Here is an 8030-nt window from a genome sequence, read left to right on the forward strand (position 1 = left end):
GATTTGCAAGGACTAGTAGTGACAGACAAAAGAGTAGTCCTGATTGAAACAGACCAGGACGGGTGCGAGTGGCACACAGAACTATGTATAAACCCAAAAGTACAATTAAAGAAAATGACTGATGAGGAGTTATTTGAGGGCAGTTAGCAAAATGGGAAATCATTTTGGAAATCTGCATCCCCTGTGATCTCATAGTGCAGTATAGGAAGGTACTGTGCCCCTTGATGGCAGTGGTGACCCAGTCTTCATTTTGTTTTAGGACAACATGCGATGTGTGCCAGCACAATTATGGACTGTGAAAATGAAAAGCACTGCAGGAGGGATTCCATTGTATTATTGCAATTGCTGGCGCACAAAGGGTACACGGCAGATAAGAAGCTACAATACTGCCAACAGGAGGTACTATACTTGGGGCAACTTATTTCTGCCTGCAAACAGGAAAGAAATATTACCAGATAAGACGGTAGCAGTATGTGCCACCCCTAGGCCCAGTACTGTCAAGGAAATGCAACAGTTTTTGGGCTTATGTAATTAGTGCAGGGCATGGATCCTAGACTACACAGCCTACAAAAGGCCACTGTCAAAGAGTCTCAGAGAAAGACAGAAGACAAAAAAAACAAAACAATACATTAGAATGGACTGAAGAAATGAAGAGAATCTGAGAACTTGAAAGAAGCTATTTGCACGGCCCTTGTTTTAGCAACACATGAGTTATTTATTTTCCCACTCTTATGGACGGTTCAGGACTGCGTTATTGACTCAAAAGAGCACAATGGGCCACATACTATAGTGGGACGCTCGATTCAGTCATGCAGGGACAGTTTGCGTGCGAACAAGCACTTGCAGCGGCTGCATTTGCAATAGAGAAAAGTTCCACGATTGTCATGAGGTGCTCAGTTATCTTTCCACAAAGGTCTAAATCAACCTTGAAGACTCAGAAATCCTCTGCATATGAGATTATAATATCCAAACCTCATTAACATAGTAAGGTGTAGGACGGTGAATCCCATCACATTGTTGACAGAGGCATTCACTGATCACGACGACTTGAAAACACATGACTGTGCTACATACGAGGGTGAATAGGGGGCAAATCCAAAGCTAGCGACAGTGCATTGACAGAAGGAGATATAGTATATGTTGATGGGTCATCAATAATTGACCAGGAGACGAGACAGAGGCACACAGGGGCATGGTAAAGTGGGAGAGCATGAAGTTCTGATCATGAAAAAGATTACCTATGCACTATTCAGCTCAGTCAGCAGAACTTGTCGCCATCATCGAGGCATTGAGAGCCTGCAAAGGTCGACTGACGGACCATGGACAGAACTGATGAATAAGACGTTTAGTAAAGGATCCATACCAGGGTGGTGTGCAGTGGCACACCCCTGATTTTTCTTTTCCATTGTTATTGTGTTTGTTCTCTCTCTTTCTCTCATGTTCTCCCTCTTGATATTTTATTGTTTTGTGGGACACTGGTCATGGTTGTCAGAGTGTATGACAGTTTGTCTGTTATATGGGGCAGCCATATAAGGGGGGTGCGGGACAGTTACATATAGAGGAAAATAATGCTAGTATGTCTATGATGAATAAGAATCGAACAATGTCACTGCTTGCCGGCCACACAGATTTTCTTAGACAAATAAAACTAGAAGTACGAATGACGTATGATTTGTATAAGGGGTTGGGCTTTGACGGCATTTCTGACATTCAGCATCCAGAGTTGTCCAATAGCTGGTACTCCAATATGCGTATTGCAGGAAGGAATGTGATGAATGAAAGCTGTTACATGTATGCACTCACCCCACATGCGTCAGGGGCTCCTAAGGTTTTAGTTCCCCATCAAGTCCAAATTATTGAGGCACAATGCCCGGTACATGTTGCACTATATGTAGGATAAAGGACACATTCCAGGCACAGCACGTGCAGTTGAGGAACATTGATTTAGACCGTGCGCTATGCAACAGCGGTATAAAATGCAGCAAGGGTCTACAAGCACCATATTTTTCCTTGTGGATGTCACTCACATGTCAACAAATGGCGGGGCACCACCGTGACATACCCAGCAGAGGGACTGATCGAGTACAGCAAAGAAATAATAGCCCAAGTAGAGACTATGTGTGCTCAAATATGGTCCCAATTCATCACAAGGCTGACATGGATTGCAACAATGGATCAGCCAGTGCAAATACATAGAGACATCGACTATGAACTTGTTTTAGCAATGAAGGAACAGTTCCTGTTGGCACAAACACACAGTGCAACCACACTCTTGTGATCCCCAATATGATGAAAGGTAGACCAGAGGTGATAAATTACTACTGGGTGTGTGGCAGACAAGCCTACTTGCAACTCCCATCATCCTGGAGGGGCAAGTGTTCAGAGCCCACCCTACATTCTGTACTACTAGCAATCCTGGAAGAACACCTGAAGGGAAAAGAAATGTCTGTCAAGGTGCCAACAGCCACTCCAGCACCTAAAGAAGCAGAGAGACTTTCAGATCACACAGGAATGTTGTATGCTGCCAGAAAAAGAACGATTTCCACAGCTGAGAAGAAGAGATCAAACTATCTCAAAGACTCTTCTCCACTGCTCAAAGGAATACCTGACGATCATCGACTTTTTAGCTCAGTAGAGACTTTCTTTTCATCTTTTTTGGCTCCTGGGGTACAAGCAGCTGCTAATGCCAAGTGGGTTCAAATAGTCCAATGGGGGCTAGTCCAGCTTGCCAATGATAGAGAATGGGTTCAACGTCATCAAAGTAGAGCTCCGTGCACTGAGATTCATGATGATGCAGCACCGCTATAGGCTGGATCTGTTAACAGCCATAGAAGGAGGATCGTGTAAAAAGTTGAGAAGCAGCTGCTGCACTTTTGTACCCCCGGAGAATGCTGAGAATGGGTCACTATCCCACATCATCGAGGCAGTGCACTATCTAGGTGTTCAAATGAAGAAAGAAAGTAGAGTTCAGAACACAGATTGGCTATCGCTTGCCTTTGATTGGGTCCCATCAGGGCTGGGGCAGCAGTAAAAAATGCTGGTGCCCGTTACCGTATTCTTCTTGGTCCTCTTCTGCACATGCCAAATGGGTCACCAACATTGGGTCAATATAGTACCTAGTAGTAGTGCAAAGATGAGTATCAATGGGTGGGGGGTTCTAAAGCACCAACTGATATTTTTGGGGTTGCAGATATGTCGGGTGGGGAGTTTGTTACTGTAGAAGTAACAAGGGGGGGGTGTTGGGAAGGAACCAGGGTCCTCCCGAACCCCCAAGCACTTAAGAGTTACACAAGACCTCTTTAAGGCACTATAATGACTGGGGCGGGAGGCACTGGGAAGGCTCTCATGCAAATATAAGCACAGACATGGGCAAGCACTGAAGAAGGTAGTCATTGTCTAAATATAAGGCACAATTAACTATTAGATGGATAGATTTGTCCTCCCTCTCTAGCGCCATGATGCCTTCGGGCAGCCATGCGCTATACAAATGCATATAACACAACATTTGTAATGTCAGATCCCAGGCATTGTAAGATCTTAGTAATATAGGAGGCATCAAGCTCCTTCCCAGAAGGAATGCGGCCTGTGGGATTCTAAAAATGGACCACAGGCGCATATGCAGTGTTATTCACTATGGCCAGCACTGGCAGCATGAACGGTCTCGCCAGCTGTCTCCTGGCCATCAAGGATCCATGCAGGTCAAGAAATAGGAATGACATGTTCTGTGCAACAAAATGCAAAATGGGACAAACTATAAGAGTAAAGTGTGGAGGATGAGTGGGAAATGGAGAGAATAACTGGAAAATGTACAAATAAAAACGCTTTGTTTTTTCTTGGGCTAGGCCTCAAGGTTTGTAAAAGTCTGCAGAGCTGCAGGGTGTTTTTTTAATAAGCTAGCAAAATGTAGAACAGCATGCTCCGACAAAACCGCTGACAATGAAGAAAGAGGGCTTTGCAGTATCCCATTATGGAAAAAGGACGGATGGGGATGAAGCCATGATCCATATCCAGTGACACCACAACAGAAAGTCAGGCCTTATATAAACCCTGCCTCAAATCACTTTGGCAGGAAGGAACGGAAGAGGGACATGAGAAGACCGTTCAGGCAGCAGTCCTTTGCTACCATCCTCATTTTAGAAGATTAAACTTGTTATCCTTACAAGATCACTTTTTGGTCTCATTTCCCTAGAGGGGTGTATTTATTCTGGTGCAAGCGTAATTAGGGACAACCTTACTTGCGACACAAAACCTCTATAGAACACTATACATCCTGCTAGCTCATTGGCAGATGCCACCCCATAAGGTCCCCTCCCACAAACCATGACCTCATTTATTTTCAGACTGTGTCCTATTGGCTGGCCCATAATAGGCATTCCTGACAGAAACTCTGCACTAATTGGATCATAAAGCCTTTTAGATAACTGAGCCTTTGCGTCTTACTGAGATCTGACCAATGGGCACCTGGGAAACAATAGGGAGGACGGATCGGTTGCAAAGACCATGAACAGTATAATTAGGTTTCTCTGTTCTCCAAGCCCTGCACCTGCACACCATGCAACATCTCAACACAAGCTGCAAACCAGTATACCATGACCATACAGCTATTTTGGATAAACCGCCAAGCTGAGGCCCACTGTTCGAATTTAATTTATTTCCTTTAAATTATCAATGCAGTTAGCTCACAAAACAGGGCCTTTCGTAGCACTGGGGGGCGCTGTATTCACACTCTAACTTTGGAAATTGCCACTAATGCCAAGTTGTGTCCTTTGCATTCATTTGCCTTGGACGGTAGCTGCATGTCAGGGATTGGGTTCAATTTATGGCGGCCATTTGCTTTGAAACAATTAATCAATCTCTGTTTTTGCATAGAGCGAGCAAAAAAAAAAAAAAGCATATTTACTTCAAGAAAGAAAAACTCCCTGCCTCAACAAGCTTACAGGCCTTTGCCACGTGTGTAGCAATAGTTTGCTGTATATGACAATGCATTACTTACCGTAAAAGCATTTCTGATGGTTGTATCTGCTTAGATTCACATGCTGTGCATAGTCCGACATCCAGTGGTCACTGCGGAGTATTGCATTTTGTTTTTTGTAGTCGAAAAGGGGACGTCGACAAGGCGTGTCTCTAACACTATCCCTATAGTGACGTGCGTTGTACCCACAATACCTCACGCGTCGAGGTCCCTCCGTTTGTATTTTTTCTGCCCTGAGGGAGCCTTCTAGACGTGAGTGAGTACAGAAAAGAGAGATGTAGAAAGATGTCTATGTTCCTTCCATCCGAGCGGGGAGGAAGGGCGGGCGCATGTGAATCTAAGCAGATACAACCATCAGAAATGCTTTTACGGTAAGTAATGCATTGTCTTCTGATGTTTGTTAATCTGCTTAGAATCACATGCTGTGCATAGAGTAGCGAGCAGTACCCGGAGTTGGCGGTGGGTTATGAGAAGGAACAGTAGAGAAAAGATGTCTTAATACTGCCTGTCCCACCTGGGAGTCAGATCTAGAGTGTGCATCTAAACAGTAGTGTTTTGTAAAGGTGTGCACAGAACTCCAGGTTGCCCCTTTGCAGATGGACTCAAGGGGAACATTTGCAATGAATGCTATGGATGCCCCAGTGCCTCGAGTAGAATGTGCTCTTGGCTTGAAGGGTAGTTCTCTCTTAGCAAGAGAGAAACAGAGTGATGCATTGAACAATCCATCTAGATATAGTGGATTTTGAAACTGCATCTCCTTCTCTTCCTGCTGCCACCGAGACAAAGAACTGATTAGTCTTTCTCAGTGGTCTGGTTCTTTCCATGTAGAATGACAGCTCTGCGCACATCAAGTGTATGCAGACTTTTTTCTCCTGAATTGGAAGGGTTTTGAAAGAACGTTGGTAGTTCTATTGACTGGTTTACATGGAATTTTGAGATGAATTTCAGTGCAAACCTTGGGTGTGCGCATAGAACCACTTTATCTTTGTGAACTGCTACAAAGGGTTCTAAAACAGAAAGAGCCTGTAGTTCACTTGCTCTCCTAATGGAGGCGATAGCTATTAGGATAGCAGTCTTAAGAGTGAGGTCTTTAAGAGTTGCTTTGTGCATGGGTTCAAAGGGTGAGCCCATGAGTTTGGTAAGTACCACATTCAGGTCCCAGCCTGGAGCTGGGTTTGCTATCGGAGGGTGTATTCTCTTTACTCCCTCCATGAAGGCTTTGATAACTGGGACTTTCCACCACAACACTTTAAGTTGGGAAGTGGTGTATGCAGAAAGTGCCGCTAGGTGGACTTTAATGGAATTGAACACTAGACCCGAGTCCAGTAAATGGGTCAGGCAAAGGACAATGTGCGTGGGGGAGCAGTCAACTGGGTCGATGCCTCTTCCTCTACACCAGATGACAAATGTCTTCCATTTGCTAGAATAACAGTGACGAGTGTTAGGCTTTCTAGCCTCCCTGAGAATGTCCATGCATCTCTGCGGGAGTTGTAAGTGTCCAAATTCTATGATCTCAGGAGCCAGGCTGCTAAGTTCATGGTCTGAGGGCATGGATGCAGTGTCCTGCCCTTGTCCTGTGACAGCATGTTGTGCAGGCAGGGAAGTTTCACTGGGGGAGATAGAGACATCTCCATCAAGTGAGCGAACCATGGCTGCCGGGCCCACATAGGGGCCACTAGTATCATGGTAACTTGTTCCTGGTGCATCTTGTGCACAATCTTGCTGAGAAGGGGAGTCGGGGGAAAGGCGTAAGCAAATTTCCCTGACCATGGAATTGATAGACCGTTCCCCTTGGATTGGTTCTCGGGGTACCTGGAGGCGTAATCTTGGCATTGTGAGTTCTCCAGAGTTGCGAACAGGTCTATTTCTGGGAATCCCCATTGTGTGAAGACGTCGAAAACGATGTCTTCTTGCAACCGCCATTCGTACTCTGAGGGCAGAGGGAAGTCTCTGCCGAGTTCGTCTGCTAGCAGATTGAGTTCCCCTGGTACATGTTGCGACAGTAGGAACATGTGTTTGAGAGCCCACTTCCAGATATTCTGGGACAGCTTGGACAGTCCTAGAGAGTGGGTGCCCCCTTGCTTGTTGAGGTAGTACATGGCTGTGGTGCTGTCCCTAAGGACCATCACTGTCTTCCCTTGTAGGTGTTCCTGGAAGGCTTTTAGTGCCTTGAACACAGCCAGTAGCTCCAGTAGGTTTATGTGCTTGGATGCTACGCTCGGAGTCCACACTCCGTGAGCAGTCTGATGGGATAGGTGAGCCCCCCCATCCTGTGAGGGATGCGTCTGTGGTTTGAGTGGCTTCCACTGCGGGTGTGGCAAAGGGTTTCCCTCTTACCAGGTTTTCCTTTGTCCACCACCGTAGCAAGAGACCCAAGGCCTGCGAGACCACCACTAGATCGTCCCATTGTCCGCTGGCCTGATACCACTGGCTGTTGAGCCACTCTTGCATTGGGCGCATGCGCAGGCGCGCGTAAGGTACCAAATAAATACATGACGCCATCATTCCTAGCAAGCGCATCGCTTTGCGCACCGTCACCTCCCGACCTGCCACATATTAGGGGATCTGAAACAGCATGTTTTGGACCCTCTCGTTGGAGGGGAAGACAAGGCCGTCCTTTGTTCGAATTAGAGCCCCTAGGAATTGTTTGACTTGGCTGGGGTCTAAACTGGACTACTTCTCGTTGATGGAGAAGCCCAGTTGGAACAAAAGGTCTACAGTCTTTTGGGTGTTTGAGAAGCATGTCTCGTAAGAATCCCCTATTATGAGCCAGTCGTCGAGGTAAGGGTATACTGGGATGGATAACCTGCGCAGGTGGGTCGCTGCCACTGCCAGTACTTTCGTGAATACCCTTGGTGCAGATGCTATGCTGAAGGGTAGCACTCTGAACTGGTAGTGTTTGCCCTCTATCATGACCCTGAGGTATTTTCTGTGCGCTGGCAACATTAAAATATGAAAGTATGCATCTTTCATGTCCAGTGTTGTCATGTAATCTCCCTGTGATAGCAGTGGGATCACTTCCTGTAAGGTCACCATACGAAACTTTTGGGGTTTGACA

Source organism: Ambystoma mexicanum, chromosome 13 (assembly GCF_040938575.1).
Source record: "Ambystoma mexicanum isolate Mex_15411 chromosome 13, UKY_AmexF1_1, whole genome shotgun sequence".
NCBI lineage: Eukaryota > Metazoa > Chordata > Amphibia > Caudata > Ambystomatidae > Ambystoma > Ambystoma mexicanum.